This window comes from Anomaloglossus baeobatrachus, chromosome 1 (genome assembly GCF_048569485.1).
Source record: "Anomaloglossus baeobatrachus isolate aAnoBae1 chromosome 1, aAnoBae1.hap1, whole genome shotgun sequence".
In the NCBI taxonomy this organism is placed as follows: Eukaryota; Metazoa; Chordata; class Amphibia; order Anura; family Aromobatidae; genus Anomaloglossus; species Anomaloglossus baeobatrachus.
In genome coordinates this window covers 675,469,070-675,496,218 of record NC_134353.1, presented here as the reverse complement: position 1 = coordinate 675,496,218, position 27,149 = coordinate 675,469,070, and the positions used below count along the sequence as shown (strand labels likewise).

General features: G+C 43.6%; 1 long non-coding RNA gene across 1 annotated transcript in view; it reads left to right on the top strand.

The window, feature by feature from the left end:
- LOC142248668 (uncharacterized) overlaps positions 1-17,894 on the top strand; it is a 543,001-nt gene extending 525,107 nt beyond the window's left edge. The window contains exon 3 of the long non-coding RNA XR_012724939.1: positions 16,816-17,894. This is a non-coding gene — a long non-coding RNA (uncharacterized LOC142248668). The remainder of the gene's footprint in view (positions 1-16,815) is intronic.
- Positions 17,895-27,149: the final 9,255 nt, after the last annotated feature.

Sequence of the window (27,149 nt, the reverse complement as noted above, 5' to 3'; positions counted from 1 at the left end):
CAGCTACGCATGTCAGTGTACCATCCCCAGACTGATGGTCTAGTGGAACGTTTTAATAAAACCCTGAAGGCTATGTTGAAAAAGGTGGTCTCCAAAGAGGGGAAAGATTGGGACATGTTATTGCCCTATTTAATGTTCGCTATCCGCGAGGTCCCACAATCTTCCACTGGGTTCTCGCCATTTGAGTTACTGTATGGCAGACATCCGCGGGGACTGCTGGATATAGTTAAGGAAACTTGGGAACAGGAGCCCACCCCTCACAAAAGCACAGTGGAATACGTTATGGGTATGCAGGATTGTATCACGGCAATAATGCCCATTGTTAAAGAGCATTTGCTGGATGCTCAGGCAGCCCAAAGTACTCAATATAATAGAAAGGCCTCCATCAGGTCTTTTAAACCGGGAGAGCGTGTCTTAGTCCTAATACCTACTGCAGAAAGTAAGTTCTTAGCCAAATGGCAAGGTCCCTATGAGATCCGGGAGAAAGTGGGGGAAGTAAACTATAAGGTGTATCAGCCAGGTAGAAGAAAACCAGAGCAAATCTACCATGTAAACCTGCTGAAGGCGTGGAAAGACAGGGAATGTATGGTGGCTGACGTAACGTTGGACCTAACCTTTTCAGGTGCTTTGACAACAACAAAGGAGGAGTCCCCTGATGATGAATTAGGAGTGAGGATAGGGGATTCTCTCTCAAAACAGCAGAGACGGGAGTCTCGGAGGTTAGTGCAGCGGAATACGGATGTGTTCTCAAGCCTACCAGGCCGAACAACCGTAATCCACCATGATATTGTCACCGATCCTCAAGTAAGGGTACGCCTGAGGCCATACCGGGTACCAGAGGCTCGTAGGCAAGCCATTGCAGAGGAGGTAAAAAAGATGCTCCAACTAGGGGTTATTGAAAAATCCACGAGCGAATGGGCCAGTCCCATTGTGCTGATCCCGAAACCAGACGGTTCTTTAAGATTCTGTAATGACTTCCGAAAGTTAAATGAGGTTTCGAAATTTGATATGTATCCCATGCCCAGGGTTGACGAGCTGATAGAGAGACTGGGACGGGCCCAGTACTTCACGACTCTCAATCTCACTAAAGGTTACTGGCAGGTGCCGCTGACAGAGGCGGCAAAAGAAAAGACCGCTTTTGTCACGCCAGGGGGGCTCTATCACTATGTCGTCTTGCCATTTGGTTTACATGGGGCTCCGGCCACGTTTCAGAGATTAATGGACATAGTGTTAGAACCCCATCAACCATATGCCTCCGCATATTTGGATGACATCATCATCTATAGCAGTGACTGGAGCACCCACTTATCTCAGGTACAAGCGGTAGTGGATTCGCTCAGAGCTGCTGGTCTGATGGCGAATCCAAGCAAATGTGCTATGGGTCTCAAAGAAGCCCGTTACTTGCGGTATGTGATAGGTCAAGGGGTTATCAAGCCACAAGTAAACAAAATCGAAGCCATTCAAAACTGGCCTCGTCCCCTTACCACAAAACAGGTAAGAGCCTTTCTGGGTATAATGGGGTATTACCGACGATTCATACCCAATTTTGCTGGAAGGTCGGCGCCTTTGACCGATCTCTTAAAAGGGAAGAAGTCGGTCATGGTCCACTGGACTACACAAGCAGAGGAAGCCTTTCAGGCGCTAAAGGTAGTCCTATGTTGTCAGCCTGTCCTTGTCAACCCTGACTTTCAAAAGGAGTTTATAGTACAGGCAGATGCCTCTGAGGTGGGTCTGGGTGCAGTTCTGTCCCAGGAGGTAGATGGAGAAGAGCATCCGGTCACCTATTTGAGTAGAAAACTCACCCCGGCAGAGAAGAACTATAGCATAGTGGAGAAGGTGTGCCTGGCCATAAAATGGGCTCTGGAATCCCTACGCTACTACCTGCTGGGGCGACACTTTCGCCTGGTGACAGACCACTCCCCTTTGGTCTGGATGAGGAATGCTAAGGAGAGAAATGCTAGAGTCACCAGGTGGTGTCTCTCCTTGCAGAACTTTCACTTTTCTGTGGAACACCGGGCTGGTAGGTTGCAGGGCAATGCGGATGCCCTGTCCAGAGGTCCCTGTGTGTTGGCAAAAGTTCAACCCCGCCTGTTTGAACTGAGGGGGGGGATATGTGAGGCAGTGACAGGGGTAATATTTGAAGACCGCTATGTGTCCCCCAGAATGTGTCTGGAAACCCTCTGAGTTTGCTATAGCTATTACTGGGAGTATAGCACAAAGGGTAACAGGGAGACAGATCCCTCCTCCCAGTCCAGGTTTTGTAGCAATCCTCATGTCCGGCATTTTCGTTTAAATCATGCAGAGCACAGCAGGGTGTGTCTCAGTTGAGAGCCAGGCTTGGTGAAGCTAACACATGCGGTGTGAGCTGGGCTGGCTCTGTGTAGAGTGAACACAGGCCAAGAGTGTGAACCTAGGAGAACCTTACACAGATCCCTGCGGTTAACGGGGTCCCAAGGTAACAAGACTTTTTGATGCAAAGAATTTGTCTATATGCACCGGCTGTGATCCGGAAGAGACTTTGACTGTGGGAAATTGGATCTATTTATGCTGCAACAATAAATAGACTGTTGGTGTGAACACGCTGCTGCCTCACTGCCTCACGTTTTTGCCCAAACAACGCTGCTACCTCACACCCTCCATCCATCCCTCCATCCATCTATTCTTCCATCCATCCCTCTCTCCATCCATCCATCCCTCCATCCATCCTTGTAGCTTAATAATCTACTTCTGGATTCTCAAGTGCACCACAGAGGTTTTGCCTAAGGAGAATTAGTCCACGAGTTCGAGTCCCGGCTGTCCCGGTAAAAAAATTAATTAATTTTAAATTATAATTATTATTCATTTAAAATTATAATTTAATTATGCACTGAGGGGAGGAGCCGGGTCATCAGCTGTGAGCCGCTGGACACACCTCTAAAAACGGAGCAATTCATGGAATGTGGCTGCATTGCTCTCTCCTTTCTCTCCTCTCTCTCTTCTCTCTCTCTTCTCTCTCTCTTCTCTCTCATCTCTCTCTCCTCTCTTTCTCGCTCTCTCTATCGCTCTCTTCTCTCCTTTTCTCTCATTCTCTCTCTCTTCTCTCTCTCTCTCTCCTCTCTCTCTCCCTCTCCCTCTCTTCTCTCTCTTCTATCTCTCTCATTCTCTTTTTCTCTCTCTGTCTCTCTCTTTTTCTCTCTTTTTCTATTTTTCCTCTCTTTTTCTCTCTCTTTCTCTCTTTTTCTCTTTCTCTCTCTTTCTCTCTCTTTCTCTCTTTTCCCCTCTTTCTCTATCTCTTTCTCTTTCATTTTCTTTCTTTTTCTCTCTCTCTCTCTTTTTTCCCTCTTTTTCTCTCTTTTTCTCTCTTTCTCTCTTTCTTTCTCTCTCTCTTTCTCTCTCTTTCTCTTTCTTTCTCTCTCTCTCTCTTTCTCTCTCTTTTTCTCTCTTTTTTTCTCTTTTTCTCTCTTTCTTTTTCTCTCTTTTCTCTCTCGTCTCTCTCTCTCTCTTTTCTCTCCTCTCTTTTCTCTCTCTCAGACCTGGCTATGATCAGCTGATGCAGTCACCTGACGGAATCAGCTGACACTATAAATCGAGCGGTGAGGCCGGCTTTTTACCGACTGGCCGGCCCTTGAACCTGACACATCATCTGATCGCTTTGCCATCCAGCAAACCGATCAGATGATATTAGATCTGGATTGGACAGTGCGGGACCCTTGACCCAGGATTACTGTGGAGAGGGGTTCTTTATTTCAATAAAGATGGAGTCACTAATTGTGTTGTGTTTTATTTCTAATAAAAATATTTTCCTGTGTGTTGTGTTTTTTTTTTATCTTTACTAGAAATTCATGGTGGCCATGTCTAATATTGGCGTGACACCATGAATTTTGGGCTTAGGGCCAGTTGATAATATACAGCTAGCCCTAACCCCATTATTACCCAGCAAGCCACCCGTCACCAGGGCAGCTGAAAGAGTTGGATACAGCGCCAGAAGATGGCGCTTCTATGAAAGCACCATTTTCTGGGGTGGCTGCGGACTGCAATTCGCAGCAGCGGTGCCCAGAAAGCTTGGGCACCCTGCGTTGCGGATTCCAATCCCAAGTTGCCTAGTTGTACCTGGCTGGACACAAAAATTGGGCGAAGCCTATAGGCTTCCCTATATTTTTGGTTCCCAGCCGGGTACAAATAGGCAGCTGGGGTTAGGGGCAGCCTGTAGCTGCCTGCTGTACCTGGCTAGCATACAAAAACATGGCGAAGCCCACGTAATTTTTTTGGGGGGGGCAAAAAACTCCTGCATACAGTCCTGGATGGAGGAAGATATTCCAGAAACTTGAGTCCAAACAGGAAATTCTTTAAAACGTTGATTCTTTATTCACATATTAAAAAGTCCATGTTGGGGTGAAACAAACCCAAGACAGAGAGGACGTGTTTCAAACACTTGGTTCTTAGTCAATCTCTGACTAATACCAGTGTGCACTATGTGGGAACATGTCTGCAGCTTTGAGCATGAGACTACCTTCATTTTATATACAATCATGTTGGCTATCTTATACATAAATTTCACATGCAAATCTTTAGCAAATGATTAGTTATGCAGATTCTTGTTATGTCACTGCATTGTTACTGTTTTGCTCCTAAAAAGCAACAGTTAAATTTATATTATTTTGTTAGTATTATGTAAATCCACCTTTGATTTCAACACTGCTTGAATTCTTCTGGACATATTCAAGCATGTAGTGGCCAAATTATGATCCCAAGTCTCTTCTACACATTCCCAATGTTGGTGCATACTGGTCTACTCACTTTGTATATATACAGCTTTTTCTTCAACTCTACCCACAAGAGTTCAATTGGGTTGAGGTCTGAGAACTTTGGGGCCAATCCAGCACCTCTACTTCATTGTCATTGAACCAAATATTGGCTAATCTCGACATATGCTTTGGGCTGTTGTCCTGCTGGAACATTATGTCGTGATTTTTATACCCATAGTACTCAAGTGTACGAAGTAACTCGTCTAGTAGGATACTCACATATAGCTCAGCATTGAGACCACCATTTATCCTAGTCAAGTATCCTACATCTTTTGCTGTGAAACAATCACATATCATCAGGCTTCCTCCACCAAACTTGACAGTTCCTTCAATTTCTTGATCCATTAACCCCTTTTCCCTTCTTTTTTCTAGATCCATTTGCACCCATCAGAGCCTAGTCTATTGACTTTCATTTCATAGCTCCAAATCTCCCATTTCCAATGTTCTACTATCAATTTTGTACTTCTTTGAAAACTCAAGCTGACGCTTCTTATGACGATATTGAAGTTGAGGCTTCTTCACCTTCTCTTGGTCCAGCATTCCAGACTTGTGTAACATGCATCACAAGGTGCTTGCATGGATGTTTGTGATCTCACTATTACAAAGCATATGAGCCACCTCCAGTGATAGACCTTGTTATGAGCCTACTTTTTGACTCCGATATTTTGCTTGACCATCTACCTCTTGGCTTATGAATAGATGGATGGACTTCATTTTGTATTCTTTCAACTGTCTTGGCACTCACATGATGCAGTTCAGCAATTTTCTTGGCTCAATGACCACTATCGATGAGCTGGATGAGGCTGTTTCTCTTTTCTTTTACAGGTACAATATATCTTTGTGCCATGTTAACCAGTAGATATAAAAATAATTGTTTAAAAGAACTGAGAGTCCTCAGTGGTTGATACCTTTTAATTACTAACTGAAAAGATGGTAATAATAGCAAGTTTTCGAGACTACGCAGGTCTCTTCATCAGGCTCAGTATAACACAATATCTGAAGAGTCATATATTTATACACAATATGACATAGAATTGAGCAGCAAAAAAGAGTTTTGTGAAGCAGAACAATCAGTATGACAAGAGGACATACTGTTGTGGCCATAAATATTGCAGCAGTTCATAGATAAGCAGTGTGAAAGTTTTATTGTCCTCTTATTGGGGTCTGGTACAGAGCTGTGATGCTCCCAGATGCTCTGAGGAGCACATTTCTTAATTGATGTAAAAAGACATAAATCCATGAGACACATTCATTCCTGCTCTGAATGTGTCAAAGGTCATCATAAGTTTGTATTCCCAAAGTCTCTTATCTCTCTGGGATTTGAGACAGGAGACTTTGGGAATACAACCTCATGATGACCTTTGACACATTCAGAGCAGGAATGAATGTGTCACATGGATTTATGTCTTTTTACATCAATTAAGAAATGTGCTCCTCAGAGCATCTGGGGGCATCACAGCTCTGAACCAGACCCTAATCATAGGACAATAAAACTTTCACACTGCTTATCTATGAACTGCTGCAATATTTATGGCCAGAACAGTTTGTCCCCTTGCCATACTAATCGTTCAGCTTCACATAGCTTGTCTTTTTTACTGCTCCATTTTATGTCCTGTTGTGTATAAATATGTGACTCTAAAAATGTTGAGTTATACTGAGCCTAATGAAGAGACCTGCATAGTCTTGAAATCTTGCTATTATTATCATCTTTTCAGTTAGCCATTAAAAGATATCAACTACTGAGGAGTTTCAGTTCTTTTAAACATTTTTTTATCTCTTTTTATTTTTAAAATTTTCTCCCTGGCTGCGCCTTCATTTTAACCAGTGACCTTTTACTTGGGAATCAACGTAATAACACACTGAAGTATTAGGAAATATGAGAACAGGTTGTGAATTGTAATATACAGGAAGACATTTTTTTTTAAACCCAAGGAGTAAAACAGTAACAATGCAGTGACATGACAAGAATTTGCATAACTAATCATATGCTAAATTGTTACAAGCCAAATTTATGTATGAGATAGCCAAGATGATTGTGTATAAAATGAAAGTAGTCTCATATTTGATGATGTAGTGAATGGTGAGATATGGAGTCTGAAAGTCAAAAAATAAAAACATTGTTACCCTTTTGCTAGTCAGTGTATACATTAATCAATGTTGGCCTATCAATCCAAGCCATGAGGGTTTTGTTTCTTATGAACAGTACATCCCTGCCAGAAAAGAAAAGTCTTTAAATTTAATGTGGACATCCCTATTGGAGCCTATTAGAAACTAATGTGGGGTACGCAAAAGTACCTGATTTAAAATTAAGGAATTTCTTCCCTGGAAACATTTTAGGGTCAATATGTAGCTTCATGGAGGCACTCTACCTTGGCACATGCCACATGACTGCAAAGGATTCACTGTACAAAAGTGTAAAGTCTCTGTGCTAACATACAAGGTCCTAAAGGTAAAATGTAATCAAAAATTGAGAGAAGGGAGGCAAGTGTCTCCCATATGCTGACCTATTATTCTGACTGCATGAGCCTAAGCAGAACAAATGTATAACCAGATGTGTGAAAACAAATATTAAAATATAACTTTTAATCTCATGGCTAAAAAATTAAAACACACACAGCATATATAATTTGTCACTTTGATATTCCCAAACACCACCTTATGGAGGCCCGTTACAAATGATTACTGAGTTTCTGCTCTTTTGGCCCCCCTGATGATTAATGAATTTATGAAACATGTCAGGAGGTCTAGGAGCATCTGTAACCTATAAGGTCAGAGTGTTGCCATTAAGGGGTACTGTGAGGCTGAAAAATCACCCCCACCGCATTGGACAACACTGTCATTAGTATTTTTCCTTGACTAGAATTATTTGGTATTTTGTACCATTGTTTGTGGACAATCCAGTGAACATATGTCTTTTTCTAAATTGTGGAACTAATGGAGAGGTCACTATGATATCCATCTAGCAGATGCCTCTCTATATCCTACTGTTCTTAGTACGAGGTGCTATGCAACCAATTATATATGTTGTGTGTGTTTTAATTTTTTAGCCGTGAGATTAAAAGTTATATATACATCTGTCTATACATTTGCTCTGTTTAATCTGTCATTGTCTGGTGAGCATCATACACATTATTGCTTTCATGACTGCAGGAGCCTACAACTACCTCTTTCTGTTTGGCCCATTTGTACTTTGCAGTCAGAAGTAATAGATAACTTTATTGTCTCGCTGCACTGGGTTTTGCTTCATTTGGCAAGAAAAGTTCTACAAGTTGAAGGACTGTTTTAAAATTCTGTAAGTAACATTTGATTGTTGCATTTTATTTGTTATATTTTTCCTTCCGTCATATTCAATTTATCCTTGTCTCTGAAATGCACAATAGGATCTAGAAGTGCAGAAATGCTGCCATATAGGATATGTACAAGAGAAGCATTAAACAAAGGATTCTATTTTTATGTACTCCGATCCCTAGTGTGTAAAATGATTTTATTTTTCTCTAGAACACAATAATATAAAATGCAGGGCATGGCATCAGAGAAACAACAGCATTTTATATGATACCATCTGGGGAACTAATTAAACTTGATACAGTGAATTGTGTTTGTTACTATGAAATGATTACAGGAATAAGCTGCCAGTCTGATAGATTCACGGCTTCCTTAAAGATCCCCCTATGCGCCATTGATTCCTTGCGGTGCAGGACTGTCTGTGGCATTGTTAAAAGCGGTTAAGAGAGGTTTCAATGTGAAGTGCTCTTACTTGTGCGTATTCTTTAACTGGATGATTATTCTGAATACTGTAGTCTCGCTCAGTCACTATTGCGGCTTCCCAGGTTTGGAATAATGTTTTTATTGCTTGTATGACATATTGGATTATTATTACTGTGTTTTTTTAAGTACATGATGTGATTTCACATCACAGGAGGGAAACTTACCAACTCCTCCATTTTCCTAGTAAAAAAATGAGAATACTTTACAAAATCACTTAAAGTGAATAGAGTAAAGTAAAGTGTAAAGGCCCCGTCACACGCGACGATATATCTTGCGATCACATGAGAGATCGCACCCGCCCCCGTCGTTTGTGCGTCACGGGCAATTTGTTGACCGTGGCGCACAATGTCGTTAATCCCCGTCACACGTACTTACCTCCCTAACGATGTCGCTGTGGGCGGCAAACATCCTCTTCCTGAAGGGGGTTGGACGTTCGGCGTCACAGCGACGTCACACAGTGGCCGCCCAATAGAAGCGGAGGGGCGGAGAGGAGCGGGACGTAACATCCCGCCCACTTCCTTCCTTCCGCATTGCCGGCGGGACGCAGGTAAGCTGTGTTCGTCATTCCCGGGGTGTCACACTTAGCGATGTGTGCTGCCTCAGGAACGACGAACAACTGGCGCGCAGAAGGAGGAACAACATTACAAAAATTAACGACGTGTCAACGAGCAACGATAAGGTGAGTATTTTTGCTCGTTAACAGTCGTTCGGTGGTGTCACAAGCTATGACATCTCTAACGATGCAGGGTATGCGTCACAAATTCCGTGACCCCAACGACATATCGTTAGATATATCGTAGCGTGTGACAGGCCTTTAGACTGGATTTACACATTCAGGTCCAGATTCATCAAGACCCACTGGAGTAATATGTGCCAAATTCATTTAGAATCATGCAATATGGCACAGCGCTCAGCTACTATGCGCCAGAGACAGAAATGTTCGGCAATCAGAGACTGATGTTCATTTCTCATATATTTTACATCTCTTTTATGGTATAAATTATGATTAATTTTTCCAGGTGTGCTTAGCAACAACCCATCCCATCCAAGTTCGGCCCATTTTTCATAAAGTCGACTTATATGGCCAAAATTGGCATAAAAATAGCAATCAATAAAGATGAAGGCTGCACATAAACTATTTTGATAATAGTATAATGCTATAAGCATGCTGAAAAATGCAATGAAAAATGCAATTTGCTAACAAGAAAATGAAAACGTGAATAATGATATGCATACCAGCCAAGAATATTTGGAAAAAAAAGATATTTAGCAATCGCATTGATCAATGTAACTGAGCCCCAATACCTCGCCAAGTTATATCTCTATATTGAGGTCCCTAGTTATGTGGCCCTAACAGTTACCTTGGTGAGGTATTGGGGCTCAGTTACATTGATCAATGCGATTGCTAAATATCTCATTTTTCCAAATATTCTTGTCAGGTATGCATATCATTATTCTTTCTAGTTAGCAAATTGCATTTTTCATTGCATTTTTCAGCATGCTTATAGCATTATACTACTATCAAAATAGTTGATGCGCAGCCTTCATCTTTATTGATTATGTATTTTTTGGCTTGCACTCAGTATTTATATATACACTAGAAGGTGGCCCGATTCTACGCATCGGGTATTCTAGAATTTACGTATTGTGTAGTTAATGTATGATTTTTGTTATATATATATATATAGATTTTGTTGTGTGTAGTTACCAAGTGTTTGTGTAGGGCGCTGTACATGTTCTGGGTGTTGTCTGGGTGTGGCGGGGGGTGAGAGCGGTGTTGTTTGTGTGTTGTGTGTGTTGCATTGTTTGTGGAGCGCTGTGTGTCGGCAGCGTTGTGTGTGTTGCGCGGTTTGTGTGGGTGTGGCTGTGGGGTACGTGTGTGTGTTTTGGGGGGAGGTATGTTTTGTGCAATGTGTGTGTTGTGCGGTATGTGCGTATATTTGTCTGTGCCGCGGTGTTTGTGTGTTGGGTATTGTGTGTGTGCGGCGTTGTCTGTGTGTGTGGGTGTCTGTGTAGGGCAGTGTTTGTGGTTCCCAGTGTGTGTGTGGTGTGTTGTGCAGTGCGTGTGTGACAGTGTGTGAGTGTTTTGGGGGGAGGTGTGCACCCCCCATCGTGCTCCATCCCCATGCTGCACACCCCCCATCGTGCTCCATCCCCCATGTTGCGCACCCCCCATCGTGCTCCATCCCCCATGCTGCGTACCCCCCATCGTGCTCCATCCCCCATGCTGCGCACTCCCCATTGTGCTCCATCCCCCATGCTGCGCACTCCCCATTGTACTCCATCCCCCATGCTGCGCACTCCCCATCGTGCTCCATCCCCCATGCTGCGCATTCCCCATCGTGCTCCATCCCCCATGCTGCGCACTGCCAAACGTGCTCCATCCCCCATGCTGCGCACTCCCCATCGTGCTCCATCCCCCATGCTGCGCACTCCCAAACGTGCTCCATCCCCCATGCTGCGCACTCCCCATCGTGCTCCATCCCCCATGCTGTGCATTCCCGATCGTGCTCCATCCCCCATGCTGCGCACTCCCAAACGTGCTCCATCCCCCATGCTGTGCATTCCCCATCGTGCTCTATCCCCCATGCTGCGCACTCCCAAACGTGCTCCATCCCCCATGCTGTGCACTCCCCATCGTGCTACATCCCCCATGCTGCACACCCCCCCATCATGCTCCATCCCCCCATGCTGCGCACTCCCCATCGTGCTCCATCCCCCCATGCTGCGCACCCCCCATCGTGCTCCATCCCCCATGCTGCGCACTCCCCATCGTGCTCCATCCCCCATGCTGCGCACTCCCCATCGTGCTCCATCCCCCATGCTGTGCACCCCCCATCGTGCTCCACAGTCACACATCAGACAGTATACAAGCACACATCTGATCGCATACACTCAGACACACACCCCACTTCTCCCTGTGCCCACCGGTGGGCGGTCCCAGCAGCTGTGCTGCACACCGTGCTCCTCTGCCGACACTCACAGATCCGATCGCATACACTCACACACACTCACACATCAGAACACACTCACACACATCCGATCGCATACACGCACACACACACTGACGATATCGCACATACGCGCTCACAAAATCACAACATCCGGAGATACCACATGCTTCCGGCCATGTGATCCTCCGGCAGGTCCTGGAAGGTTACTGCACGCACAGTATCGCCGCCGAGAAGCAAGCGATATCACGGGATGTTGTGAGTGTGTGGATGCGATCTGATGTGTGTGTGAGGTGTGTGTGATCTGATGTGTGTGTGTCTGTTCATATGTGTGTGCGTGTGTGTGTGTTCCGCCACTGCAGGACCTTGATGCGCTCACCTGGGAGCCGGTGTACCATGCTACAATATAACTCGATGTGTTCCATGGTTACCAGCGTACCCCGCTCGCACGGGAGCCCACACCAGCGTACGCCGGCAACCCCAGCAATGCTGGGTTGCCGGCGTACGCTGATGTGGGCTCCCGGGGGTACAGCACTCACCTGGGAGTCGGTTTGGGGAATGCGTGAGGGGGGCGGGGCCAGAGCGAGCGTGCAATGCGTGAGGGGGGCGGGGCGTGGCCGAGTTGCCAATGAGTGCAGGGGGCCGGGGCGAGAGGCCAGTCCGTGCGAGGGGGCGGAGCCGAGGCGAGGCGAGTGGCCAATCCGTGCGGGGGGGCGGGGCCATGGCGAGCCCAGCGGCCAATCCGCTGTTTGTCACCGTAAGGACACAATTTTGGAGCAAGACAGACAGACAGACAGACAGACAGATTAAGGCAATTATATATATAGATATTGGTGCTCACTTCAGTGATCTTTTTTAGTATTATAAAAATAGCAATATCCACACAATTTCTTTGCTTGTGCAAGTTTTGGAAAATAAATTAGCATAATTTTATACAGTTTTTCTGCAGCAATCTGGCAATTTTTTTTTGATCAATAGGGACCTCAGATTATATAATGCTTTGGATGCAGATTTTAATTAAAAATCCAAAGTAATATCCAAAGGCGAACAAAAACAATAGAAAAAGAATGCAAGTACTGTATATTGGTCCTGTAGTCAAAACAGCTCATAGAACATTCTATCATTCTACCAGAAAATGTGAGATGTGAAATAATAGGATACATGCAGAGGACTGAGGTTATAAGACAGAAGGAGTTTTCATCTGGGTTCAAGTACCTCATTTTGATGTAGTAGATTGCACTTTATCACAAACATGATCTTCTTAGTATGTAAAATATCCTCCAAAATTCCTCTAATCTTCCATATTTGCAGTGTCAGCATGTAGATGAAAAACGAACACCTCGGTGGGTAGGAATGCAATTCTTCTTTGTTTCTAGTCTTCTGAGACACAATTCAGGGATTGTGGAAACTGAAAAGACAAAAGCCGCCATTGGGGTCTTACCTGGTTGGGGGTAAAATGAAGTTAGGGCGAATGTCGCTCACCTGAGTTAATTGTGAGAGTCACATCTGCTTGCATATGCCATTGGATAGAGAGATTCTGGCTGCAGCAGTCCCTTTAGCAGATGAACAGGATCATTCATGGAAAGGAAAGAGATAACACTGCGCTGACGTCCAAAAACAAAACTTCAAAGGTTCATTGAAGATCAAAAGTGATTTTTTATTCTATGCATTTTGAAGCAGGTAAGCTCCACGTGTGGATTGCCCCTGAAGAAGGTGCTTTCCTGCTCTGAAACACGTAGAATAAAAATCCCTTCTCATCTTTAATGAACCTTTGAAGTTTTGTTCCTGGACAGCAGAGCGGTGTTGTTAAACCTTTCATGTCCATACGTGATCCTGAACATTTGGTTCAGAAAACAAGACTAGAGTTAGTGAAGCACAGCCGGGTAATGGACAGCCAACAAAAGATACTCACAGGAACAAGGTGAAAACATTGCAACATATATCAGTAAGAATTGCGACAAGGGGAACACCAATCCTAACCCAACCCTGGGTTTTTCCTGACATGCTCATATTGAGCATGCCCCCTGACCTATGACCTTTCATATTCTGTGTTCATTTCAATCCATTAATTAGTATTGCAGATTGAATCTTCCTACTAATGACATGTGCAGCATGTTTACTAAAGTATTAACAACATAAATTGAAAAGGTATTGAACAAAAAATGCAGCACAAACCCATATGAAGCATAAACCTATTTAAAAAAAAAATCAAATTCAGTGTTTAAACCTAATAGAATTAAATGAATAAAATGGAAAATCTCAAAACTTTCATTTTGGCTCATTTATTGCCCTGCTCTGTAGTGGTTTCCAAGTGTCTAAAAAGGATTTCTTATTGGGTGAATACAAAATTATAGAGGCACAGTATATTTGCAAATTTTCTCATAAGAAAGCACAGAATAACTTGATGTTAGATGTTAGATGTCTGCAGAGAAGCTTTGCTGATTACATCTTTTTTGGATGGACTATTTATATTTATGTGTGATATTGATCTTGCTATGTTTTGTCACCCATTGCGTCTATACTATAACACTCCAATGCATAGGATAGTTCTTAAACATGATGTATCACATTAGGGTATTTCTATATGTGTCAAAGTTTTCATATTTTGTTCTTGTGTTAAAATTATGGAATCATAATTTTTTTGATATTTTCAATTTCAATAAAAGTGCTGAAAACAAGAGGCAATAATGTTTTAGCAGAATTGCAGTAAAATAGTCATGTGTGAATATATTTATAAGCCAATTTCACCTACATGTCATATGGGCTCATTTTTTAATACATATTACAGCTGCAAATTCTAGTCCAACCGTAGGTCTGTTACTTATAGCAGGATAAAGCACAGCCACAGTGTAAGAGATGTTGAGGTGCACTTGTAGGTTTCCACACCGTATGTCCAGAGAATTAGAAACAAGGCACTCTCAAATGGTGATACAAACGAAGAATTTATTCCATAAGTCTTAAAGCAGCATGAGACGTTTCAGCCAGGTGGCCTTCATCAGACAACTTGTTATTAAGACTGGCAGGGTAGTGGTAAAGGTAGTGGTATCCACCGCTATGCTGCATGACCTTTACCACTATCCTGACAGTCTTAATAACAAGTTGTCTGATGAAGGCCACCTGGCCAAAACGTCACATTTCCTTTATTGAATAAATTCTTCATTTGTATCCCCATTTGAGAGTGCCTTGTTTCAAATTCTCCCAACCGTAGGTCTGATGATCAGGAAAACCTATTGTGCTGTTGGTATTGGTGAGCAGACCTGCAGTCAGAGAAGAACTTACAGCTGCGATTGTCTTTCACTACTCCTGTAAAAGAATGCCTTTAAGCCACTCTCACATGCAGCTAATTAACCCTAGAACGCGCAACCATAGAAACCAAGCATAGAAAACAAGTAACCTAGCAGCCTGCGAGGCCCCAGGTATGCGTTCTAGGGTTAACCTACCAAAAAAAGGAAGAGAGGAGACTGTTGGGGGATTCAGGTAGTGATACAGAGAATCTGGAGGCAAAACAATAATGTATTTATTTATTTTTAGGATGATTTTCTGTCACCTAGGCCTCTCAAAGTCACATTAAATATGATTTGGTCCCTAAAAAAAATTGTTTTGTAAATTTTGGTGGAAAAATGAGAAATTGCTGATGAACTTTGAACCCTTCTAGCTTCCTAATCAAAAATAATGATGTTTCAAACATTGCATTGCTGTAAAGTAGACACATAAGAAATGTTGCTTTTTAACTATTTTGGGTGACATAACTCTCATGTTTAAGGACATAAAAATTCAAAGTTTGAACATTGCAAATGTTTCATTAAATTTCCGATATTTTCACAAATAAACGCAAAGAAATATTTCCCTAAATTTACAGCTATCATGGAGTGCAATATGTCACGAAAAAAACAATCTCAGAATCACTGGCATCTGTTGAAGCATTCCACAGTTATATCCTCATAAAGTGACACTGGTCAGAATTGAAAAATATTGGCTGGTCGTGAAGGTGAAAACAGGCTGGCGGTGAGGGGTTAATATAATTGGGGACTTGTAACTGTAAGTAACTGTCAAGTAAAAAGAATATATACTGTGCCTCAAACTAAACAGCCAAAAAAAAAAAAACAGTTATCTTTACAATACTGAGTCAGTATTGTAAAGATACGGTTTTGTTTTTTTTGGCTGTTTACTTTGAGGTACAGTATATATTTTTTTACTTGACAGTTACTTACATTATTGTGCATATGTCCAGGAATGAGATTGCATATTAGTACTCATTGCTGGACTATTAATTTCACAATACCTGGTTTCTATACTGTAAATTCCTTAATTTATATTCAGTACTTTTCAATTGGATTTTATTATCCATATGGGACTTATTTTGTGGACACAACTAATTGGGGGTTCATTTTTCCTCTTTCATTATTATTATTATAAGATTACCTATTTTTGGTTCTCTAACTCATTGTTCCAATTGTCTACTGTAAGATTTTCTCCCATTTCTTATCTTATTTATATATTTTTTTGTCTATGAGTTAATAAAATTACAGTTTTATCCAATTGCTCCTTATCTTCATATTCCTTTAATACAACCTATAGTCCCAATAGTCCCAATACTTGGGAAGTTTTAGGGAATTTTCTTCTTTTTTATAAGTATATACTTAACTCATGTTAAGGATGACATCACCAAAGTTGACAATTCTTGTCAAAAAACCCCGCTTTGCATTGATTGATAAAATTAGTGACAATGCTCCAAATAAGTTCTACATGTTCTATCTAGAAACTCTCTAAGAATCTTACTAGATAAGAATATAAAATAAATTTGTAGATTTTTGCGTTTTGAGGCACACCTATGAAGAAATGACTCATTGCCACATGTAACGCATGCATATACAGGAAATGTTAGTTATGACAAGCATTATTGCATAAAAGCATCTATTTTCTCCAAGTGGCAGAACACTTTGACATTATTTACATGCATATGTTGCAGTTATATTGGTCCACTTGTTAAATGTCAAGCTTGTATAGAGATTCTAGGAGCAGCAGTAAATTGTTTTTGCATTTGTAAGGTTTATATGTTACATCAATTCCTCAGTGTTTGACAAGTAGCTTTTAGTCCTTCAAGATCAGTTTCACCTTTGATGAAACTGAGTTTGCACATAAGGGGAAAATTTGTTGTGAATTCAATGGCAGAAATTAACATTGATAAGAAAACTATACACCCATATGTGTATGAACCTCCCTCCACCAATATGTCGATAACTATATTTAAGCTTCTTTCGGAATGTTAACATTCTTCTTTGTTCATTATCTGCCTCTATGTTTTGATTCAGTGACCGAGGAGGATCAGAAAAGGACTAAAACGTGGAAACCCAAAAAGTAACCAGAGTGGCTGGAACCTTAACGGACTGCAGACCTAATACTGACACACAACTAGAAGTAGTTGTGGGGCATGCCTACGATGACCTAGTAGCCTCGACACAGCCGGAGAACTAAATATTCTTACAGAGAGAAATATAAGAAAAGCTAATCTGCCTTAGAGCAGTCCCCAAAGATATAGATAACCCCCAACATGTAAAGACTAGGGTGATATAGGAAAACACAATACATAGCTAGAAAACAGATTCAGCAATGATGAGGCCCAAACTATCTGTAAAGGAAAGGATAGGAAAGAGCACTGTCTGCAGCTGTAAAAACCCTAATAAATCTCAGCATGCCTGATATGGAAAAGCCCTGAGCCCACACAAACTCTCCCCCACTTAATAAGTACTCTGGTGTTACTGTGATCCAAAAAACGCTAATATAGATGAAGGACTGAATTTAATACCAAGCATGACAAAATACCATACATAGCAAAACATGGAGCTAGGTATACAGACACTCCCAGCAGTGAATGATGCAACTCCACCAAGAACTCCACACAGGCAAAATCAGGAATCAAGCATTAGTATCAAAACAGAAAAAAACTACAAAAAGTGGAAACAATAAGCAGAGGTACAAAGACCAACTTATCTGAGAGGAGTTCTGGTAGAGAGAAGGGTTGGTTTCAGAATGTCCTTAGCACACAAGAGATACATTGAGCACTGGCAAGGAACAGGAGAAAACTACTCAGTTATATATGCCCAATCTGAATGACCTGATTGCCAGTCCTCCACAGGTGTCTGGCTGCCATTCAACAAGTCAACTGCACTACCAGCACTGACCACAAGAGGGAGCCCCAAACTGGAAAATGTATTCACAACACTCTACTTCTGCTAATCCTTTCACTGACTATCTATTTGTCCGGTTTCACACATCAAACATACATGGCTCAAGTATTCACTATAATTTATAAGGTCTGCAGGTCACCTATCCAAACTTAATAGCTCCGAAGGTATACTACAGACAGTAGTTTTATGGCTTTTTTTCCCACTTTTTGGTCTTTACATATTTTTTAAAATTCAGCATGCTCTAGGTATGATGGATTTTCATGTGTTTTCCAAGACGTTTCTCAAAAGGAAAGATGAAATAACTCATGTCTGAACAAAATAAAATCTAAACAAAAATTCATGAACGACATGATGTCTTTTTTAACAAGCACCCAAAAAAATGCAGCCAAAGAAAAAAATTCTTTTAAGGATGAGTATCAATAATAGCAAATTTTCTGTTTTAAGATATGGGCTCCAATTTATAAATGCGTTTTTTTTGTCAGAATTCTGGCGTAAATTGTTTTGAGAGGCCAAAAACTATTTGTGTATTTTGGAGTAGTTCAAAAATTTTGCAACTTTTAATGTAGGAGTGACTTGCCGCTGATCAGTTTCCTAAATAATGATCAAATTATTATAAAATATGGATATAATCAAAACATTACAACATTATGATGTGATTATATCAATGTTTTGTAATAATTTGATGAGTATGTTATCGCCGTTGGTGTTGGAGGAATAAGGATCCCGACAACTTTTACATTTTGAGGGAGGTCTTATGACGTGTGTACCCACGAGTATATATACTGGCTTATGTCTCCTGATACCATACTGTCCTTGTCATTGCTATACTGTCCTGAGGAAGTGGGCTGCGACTCCTGAAACTCGTAGACCTTACCTAGCTAATACAATAAAGACTTGGATTTATTAATTCCAGCGTGATTGGTGATAAGCACGGCGTGATACCCAATTTTCCTACTTATACTTCATCAAAAAAGTGGTACCGGGAGATATATAGACAAACCCGGTCCAAATGAGGTTCAGGTTGTCTATATATCTCCCGTACCACCTGGTGGAGGGAAGGAAGGTGTTTTAATAGTATAGATATATTTAATTTCCCAGAATGACATATAGAGGTTTGCCATTGAGGGAAAGAATTTCACCTCCATTGGACAACAGCAGACCTGTAGAAAAAATGATTCATCAAATTTAAATAAGTTATTTCTCAGAAGATGAATTACTGCCATTAGAATGAATCTGTTCATATCAGGAGAATATATCTTTGTTTTGGTCAAAATGAACATTAAAGCCTCCAATGTCACAGTATGGGGGAAACAGGAATATTAGATTACATCAAAAGTGAGCCATTTAAAATCCTCATTAATCATGACTGAATATACTCTGCCTTATTTGTTATCCACATGAATATTACGGTATTCGTGATATCCTTCACTCAACGAGTATTTTGGTATTCGCCTTGTGAGTTTCAAGTCCCCTCCCCAGCATGTTTAGCACATGATTTTGAGCCACTAAACATGCAGTGATTGCTTGCCAATCACAATAATGTCATAGCCATCTTTGCTACAGGCAATGCTGTGATTGGGAGGCACAGTGAGAAAAGAAAACAATGGGCGGTCATTAAAGCAGGAAAATTATACTTACTGAGTTTCCCCATGGCTGTCACACTGCTTAATGAATATGCACTGCTTCCCCCACCCACCCTCTGTAACAGTATCTGTCATTGGTTGCAGTACTGTTTCCCCAGCCCACCCTCTGTAACGGTGTCTGTGATTGGTTGCAGTCCTGCTTTCTCCGCCCACACTCTGTGCCGGTGTCTGTGATTGGTTGCTCTCATGCTATCTGTCTGGGTCACCGGTGTGGAGTGTAAAAATAAAAAAACAATTGGAAAAAATAGAGCAGAGTCCCCGTATTTTGATATCTAGCGCAGATAAAACAGACAGCTATAGGCTGCAGCCCCTAGATGTGTATGTTATCTTGGCTGTGTATCAAAATACGAGGGACCCAATGTGTTTTTTTTTTTTTTTTAATTATTTAAATAAATAATTAAAAAAAAACAAAACGTTTTGAGGTCCCCCCCAATTTTAATACCCAGCCAAGATAAAGCAGACAGGTGGGACCTGGTATTCACAAGCTGGGGAGGTCCATGATTATGGTTTCCATTCGGTTTTAGAACTTTTCATCCACTGAAGCTTTTTTACGGTCCTACCAGACCTACTTCCAAGGTCCTCCAGAAAATTATTAGAGTTTGCGATCGACTTACATTAGGTTTTCGGGACGGATATGCGAATAATAGAAATTATTTGGCACGAAGAATCAAAACCCGAATATTTGAATGTTTGCTCATTTCTAATCCTCATACAGTTTTACATTCTATAAACTGTGTAAGAGATGTTTCTTGTTCCTGATATATCAGTCATGTAAACCATCATAGGCTACAGTTTCCTATCCACCCATTCAGACAGACTTTCCTGTGAAGACCCTTTCCTGGCCTCTATAAGTAATTATGGAAATTATATGTGTGCTGTGCTTTTCTCTGACATATGGGGAATTTCTTCTGTGTGCTAATGTGTTAAACTAATTATTAGACAATTATTGTATTCACATACAATAGGAATCTGTATGATATTTACTGTGGGGACAATGCACATTTGTTTGCCTACCTTTTCCGAAACTCGTAAGGCGGGGCCTTGGTGGCGTGGGACATGGGAACCCATATGTTTTTAATGGAAAGTTTTATGTGAATTTCAATAAAGATACATTTTGAGGAAGAAAAGGTGCTGGATAATTATTTGCTTGCCTTCTCAACTAAGTGGATGCCAACCACCTCCATGCATCTGAGGATTTGTAGAGGACAACGGTGAGGTAATCCCCTTTCCCTTCCATGACTCAGTTCAATATGACCTCTCCTATCAGCTTACCTCTTAAATCTGAAGATAAAATTCAACTCTGTCATACATGTTCTCAATACTGCATTTGATTGTGTTACACTGGGAACCGCTGATCTCCAATGACTCAGTGGATTACTGAGCCCAATTGTATAAGATATGATAACCTGCTTGATAAATTATGTGACATCAAATCTGCTGGCTATTGTGAGGAAGACCAATCAGCCGTGCAAAAAGACATAAGCCCACTCTTTGATGCTTCTGTACTGTGGGAAATGGTGCTCAGCAACTTTTTCTGTTGTGAAATGCAAATTTGAAAGTGTTCTAATCAATGTGAAATTATTTCCCTTTCGTAAATTCCACTGTTCGTCTGAATCTGTGTTTTTTTTTTATTTTGCTCCTTTGTCGCTCTGTACGTGATATCTGGCTCTATTTTTCTTGTATAAAAATGTATTCTTGTAACCAAAGGGATTTTGATCCTCAAGAATATGCCAAAAGTGAAGTGTTTAGAATCATGCAGCCTAACTGTACTTAATGTCCCTACTAGAGATGAGCGAACCGGTCGCGGTTCGGCTCGAGGTTGGTTCGCCGAACGGACCTCCCGTTCGAGTTCGGTTCGTCGAACGTTCGACGAACCGAACTCGAACTGCATAGGAAACAATGGCAGGCAATCACAAACACAGAAAAACACCTAGAAAACACCCTCAAAGGTGTCCAAAAGGTCACAAACAACTCACAACACATGGGAAAGTGACAAGGACATATACTCATGCGAAAACAAAAGAGCTGGACAAGGAAAAAGAGGAGGACACACAGATATATGAGTATATGCAAGGAAACATCGATTCCATTAATGTGCAACTTGAGCCCTGCTCATTCTTGGCTTCCAATCTTGATAAATTGCCTGAGCTCGCCACGTACGTCTTGGGGATCTTGTCGTGTCCTGCAGCCAGCGTTCTCTCGGAACCTGTCTTCAGTGCTGCTGTGGGTCTGCTGGCAGATAAGCACACGTGTCTGTCCACTGACAATGTGGACATGGCTCTCAGAGGACTTTTCTTCCCCTGGGTCAGCCAGGGGACGGGAAAGGCACGCGTATTTTTGAGAGTGCTTCATGCAAAGCATCTTTTTCTTTTTCAAAAGGGAGCTCAACCGATGCCAGTCAAGTGGGGTGTGTGTGGCCCAGTGAGTGGAAACGAGGGAGACTGTGGTTGGAGTCCCCTCGCTGTGTCTCTAAAAGAACCAAGATGAACAAGTCATGGCTCTCAGAGGACTTTTCTTCCCCTGGGTCAGCCAGGGGACGGGAAAGGCACGCGTATTTTTGAGAGTGCTTCATGCAAAGCATCTTTTTCTTTTTCAAAAGGGGGCTCAACCGATGCCAGTCAAGTGGGGTGTGTGTGGCCCAGTTAGTGGCAACGAAGGAGACTGTGGTTGGAGTCCCCTCGCTGTGTTTCTAAAAGACCCAAAATGAACAAATCATGGCTCTCAGAGGACTTTTCTTCCCCTGGGTCAGCCAGGGGACGGGAAAGGCACGCGTATTTTTGAGAGTGCTTCATGCAAAGCATCTTTTTCTTTTTCAAAAGGGAGCTCAACCGATGCCAGTCAAGTGGGGTGTGTGTGGCCCAGTGAGTGGCAACGAGGGAGACTGTGGTTGGAGTCCCCTCGCTGTGTCTCTAAAAGAACCAAGATGAACAAGTCATGGCTCTCAGAGGACTTTTCTTCCCCTGGGTCAGCCAGGGGACGGGAAAGGCACGCGTATTTTTGAGAGTGCTTCATGCAAAGCATCTTTTTCTTTTTCAAAAGGGAGCTCAACCGATGCCAGTCAAGTGGGGTGTGTGTGGCCCAGTGAGTGGCAACGAAGGAGACTGTGGTTGGAGTCCCCTCGCTGTGTTTCTAAAAGACCCAAAATGAACAAATCATGGCTCTCAGAGGACTTTTCTTCCCCTGGGTCAGCCAGGGGACGGGAAAGGCACGCGTATTTTTGAGAGTGCTTCATGCAAAGCATCTTTTTCTTTTTCAAAAGGGAGCTCAACCGATGCCAGTCAAGTGGGGTGTGTGTGGCCCAGTGAGTGGAAACGAGGGAGACTGTGGTTGGAGTCCCCTCGCTGTATCTCTAAAAGAACCAAGATGAACAAGTCATGGCTCTCAGAGGACTTTTCTTCCCCTGGGTCAGCCAGGGGACGGGAAAGGCACGCGTATTTTTGAGAGTGCTTCATGCAAAGCATCTTTTTCTTTTTCAAAAGGGAGCTCAACCGATGCCAGTCAAGTGGGGTGTGTGTGGCCCAGTGAGTGGAAACGAGGGAGACTGTGGTTGGAGTCCCCTCGCTGTGTCTCTAAAAGAACCAAGATGAACAAGTCATGGCTCTCAGAGGACTTTTCTTCCCCTGGGTCAGCCAGGGGACGGGAAAGGCACGCGTATTTTTGAGAGTGCTTCATGCAAAGCATCTTTTTCTTTTTCAAAAGGGAGCTCAACCGATGCCAGTCAAGTGGGGTGTGTGTGGCCCAGTGAGTGGCAACGAGGGAGACTGTGGTTGGAGTCCCCTCGCTGTGTCTCTAAAAGAACCAAGATGAACAAGTCATGGCTCTCAGAGGACTTTTCTTCCCCTGGGTCAGCCAGGGGACGGGAAAGGCACGCGTATTTTTGAGAGTGCTTCATGCAAAGCATCTTTTTCTTTTTCAAAAGGGAGCTCAACCGATGCCAGTCAAGTGGGGTGTGTGTGGCCCAGTGAGTGGCAACGAGGGAGACTGTGGTTGGAGTCCCCTCGCTGTGTCTCTAAAAGAACCAAGATGAACAAGTCATGGCTCTCAGAGGACTTTTCTTCCCCTGGGTCAGCCAGGGGACGGGAAAGGCACGCGTATTTTTGAGAGTGCTTCATGCAAAGCATCTTTTTCTTTTTCAAAAGGGAGCTCAACCGATGCCAGTCAAGTGGGGTGTGTGTGGCCCAGTGAGTGGCAACGATGGAGACTGTGGTTGGAGTCCCCTCGCTGTGTTTCTAAAAGACCCAAAATGAACAAATCATGGCTCTCAGAGGACTTTTCTTCCCCTGGGTCAGCCAGGGGACGGGAAAGGCACGCGTATTTTTGAGAGTGCTTCATGCAAAGCATCTTTTTCTTTTTCAAAAGGGAGCTCAACCGATGCCAGTCAAGTGGGGTGTGTGTGGCCCAGTGAGTGGAAACGAGGGAGACTGTGGTTGGAGTCCCCTCGCTGTGTCTCTAAAAGAACCAAGATGAACAAGTCATGGCTCTCAGAGGACTTTTCTTCCCCTGGGTCAGCCAGGGGACGGGAAAGGCACGCGTATTTTTGAGAGTGCTTCATGCAAAGCATCTTTTTCTTTTTCAAAAGGGAGCTCAACCGATGCCAGTCAAGTGGGGTGTGTGTGGCCCAGTGAGTGGAAACGAGGGAGACTGTGGTTGGAGTCCCCTCGCTGTGTCTCTAAAAGAACCAAGATGAACAAGTCATGGCTCTCAGAGGACTTTTCTTCCCCTGGGTCAGCCAGGGGACGGGAAAGGCACGCGTATTTTTGAGAGTGCTTCATGCAAAGCATCTTTTTCTTTTTCAAAAGGGAGCTCAACCGATGCCAGTCAAGTGGGGTGTGTGTGGCCCAGTGAGTGGAAACGAGGGAGACTGTGGTTGGAGTCCCCTCGCTGTGTCTCTAAAAGAACCAAGATGAACAAGTCATGGCTCTCAGAGGACTTTTCTTCCCCTGGGTCAGCCAGGGGACGGGAAAGGCACGCGTATTTTTGAGAGTGCTTCATGCAAAGCATCTTTTTCTTTTTCAAAAGGGAGCTCAACCGATGCCAGTCAAGTGGGGTGTGTGTGGCCCAGTGAGTGGAAACGAGGGAGACTGTGGTTGGAGTCCCCTCGCTGTGTCTCTAAAAGAACCAAGATGAACAAGTCATGGCTCTCAGAGGACTTTTCTTCCCCTGGGTCAGCCAGGGGACGGGAAAGGCACGCGTATTTTTGAGAGTGCTTCATGCAAAGCATCTTTTTCTTTTTCAAAAGGGAGCTCAACCGATGCCAGTCAAGTGGGGTGTGTGTGGCCCAGTGAGTGGAAACGAGGGAGACTGTGGTTGGAGTCCCCTCGCTGTGTCTCTAAAAGAACCAAGATGAACAAGTCATGGCTCTTAGAGGACTTTTCTTCCCCTGGGTCAGCCAGGGGACGGGAAAGGCACGCGTATTTTTGAGAGTGCTTCATGCAAAGCATCTTTTTCTTTTTCAAAAGGGAGCTCAACCGATGCCAGTCAAGTGGGGTGTGTGTGGCCCAGTGAGTGGAAACGAGGGAGACTGTGGTTGGAGTCCCCTCGCTGTGTCTCTAAAAGAACCAAGATGAACAAGTCATGGCTCTCAGAGGACTTTTCTTCCCCTGGGTCAGCCAGGGGACGGGAAAGGCACGCGTATTTTTGAGAGTGCTTCATGCAAAGCATCTTTTTCTTTTTCAAAAGGGAGCTCAACCGATGCCAGTCAAGTGGGGTGTGTGTGGCCCAGTGAGTGGCAACGAGGGAGACTGTGGTTGTAGTCCCCTCGCTGTGTCTCTAAAAGAACCAAGATGAACAAGTCATGGCTCTCAGAGGACTTTTCTTCCCCTGGGTCAGCCAGGGGACGGGAAAGGCACGCGTATTTTTGAGAGTGCTTCATGCAAAGCATCTTTTTCTTTTTCAAAAGGGAGCTCAACCGATGCCAGTCAAGTGGGGTGTGTGTGGCCCAGTGAGTGGAAACGAGGGAGACTGTGGTTGGAGTCCCCTCGCTGTGTCTCTAAAAGAACCAAGATGAACAAGTCATGGCTCTCAGAGGACTTTTCTTCCCCTGGGTCAGCCAGGGGACGGGAAAGGCACGCGTATTTTTGAGAGTGCTTCATGCAAAGCATCTTTTTCTTTTTCAAAAGGGAGCTCAACCGATGCCAGTCAAGTGGGGTGTGTGTGGCCCAGTGAGTGGAAACGAGGGAGACTGTGGTTGGAGTCCCCTCGCTGTGTCTCTAAAAGAACCAAGATGAACAAGTCATGGCTCTCAGAGGACTTTTCTTCCCCTGGGTCAGCCAGGGGACGGGAAAGGCACGCGTATTTTTGAGAGTGCTTCATGCAAAGCATCTTTTTCTTTTTCAAAAGGGAGCTCAACCGATGCCAGTCAAGTGGGGTGTGTGTGGCCCAGTGAGTGGCAACGAGGGAGACTGTGGTTGGAGTCCCCTCGCTGTGTCTCTAAAAGAACCAAGATGAACAAGTCATGGCTCTCAGAGGACTTTTCTTCCCCTGGGTCAGCCAGGGGACGGGAAAGGCACGCGTATTTTTGAGAGTGCTTCATGCAAAGCATCTTTTTCTTTTTCAAAAGGGAGCTCAACCGATGCCAGTCAAGTGGGGTGTGTGTGGCCCAGTGAGTGGCAACGAGGGAGACTGTGGTTGGAGTCCCCTCGCTGTGTCTCTAAAAGAACCAAGATGAACAAGTCATGGCTCTCAGAGGACTTTTCTTCCCCTGGGTCAGCCAGGGGACGGGAAAGGCACGCGTATTTTTGAGAGTGCTTCATGCAAAGCATCTTTTTCTTTTTCAAAAGGGAGCTCAACCGATGCCAGTCAAGTGGGGTGTGTGTGGCCCAGTGAGTGGAAACGAGGGAGACTGTGGTTGGAGTCCCCTCGCTGTGTTATACATGCTTTTAGAAGGGCATGACATGGCTTGGAGGTTGACTTTCATAAAATGCAAACTGTTGGCTACCAAAATGCTGCCTTTCCAACAACTGTGGTTATAGGCAATGAGGAACATACTGATGAAGATGAGACGCAGATACCCGATTGGGATGACAACTTAAATATTCGGTCAGGGCAAGAAGAGGCTCGGTCTGAGGGGGAGGGGAGTGCAAACACAACAATTGATGATGAAGTTCTAGATCCCACCTACTGTCAACCCCCAGTCAGGCACTCGAGGAGGTCAACAGAGGCGGTGGAGGAGGATGCAACCGACGACGAAATTACCTTGCGCCTTCCTGGACAGAGTCGGAGCACTGGTAGCACGTCTACAACTGCATCCTCAGCCACCACTCTGCCTATGAGCATTATTCGGGGTGCATCAACAGGTCGCATGGCCTCTAAGCCTTGCCTAGCCTGTTCCTTTTTTGACATAGAAAAAGATCGCCCAAATCATGTGATATGTAAAATTTGTCATGATTCTCTTAGTAGAGGTCAAAACCTCAGCAGTTTGACAACTTCTTCCATGAATCGTCACATGAATAAATATCATAGGTCCCGGTGGGAAGCTCACTGTGCTGCAATGCGGCCTAGCGGAGCGAACCATCCACCGCCCGCCCCTTCCAGTGCATCCGCGCGCTCTTCATCTTCTAGGACTGTGGGGACAGCTGTCACACCTGTTTTTCCACGCAAAACTTCCACCACTGTAACCGCAACAGGCAGTTTGCTTGGTAGGTCGTCAGTTGGTTTGGAAGGGGAAACAAGTGAGTGTGTACAGCTCTCTCAGACATCGATAGCACCTACGTTGGATGAAGGCAACATCATGTCTCCGCCTGCACTTTCCTCACAAACCTGCATTTTTCCAGGGACACCCTACTCAACACCGTCTACACACAGCAGCCAGATCTC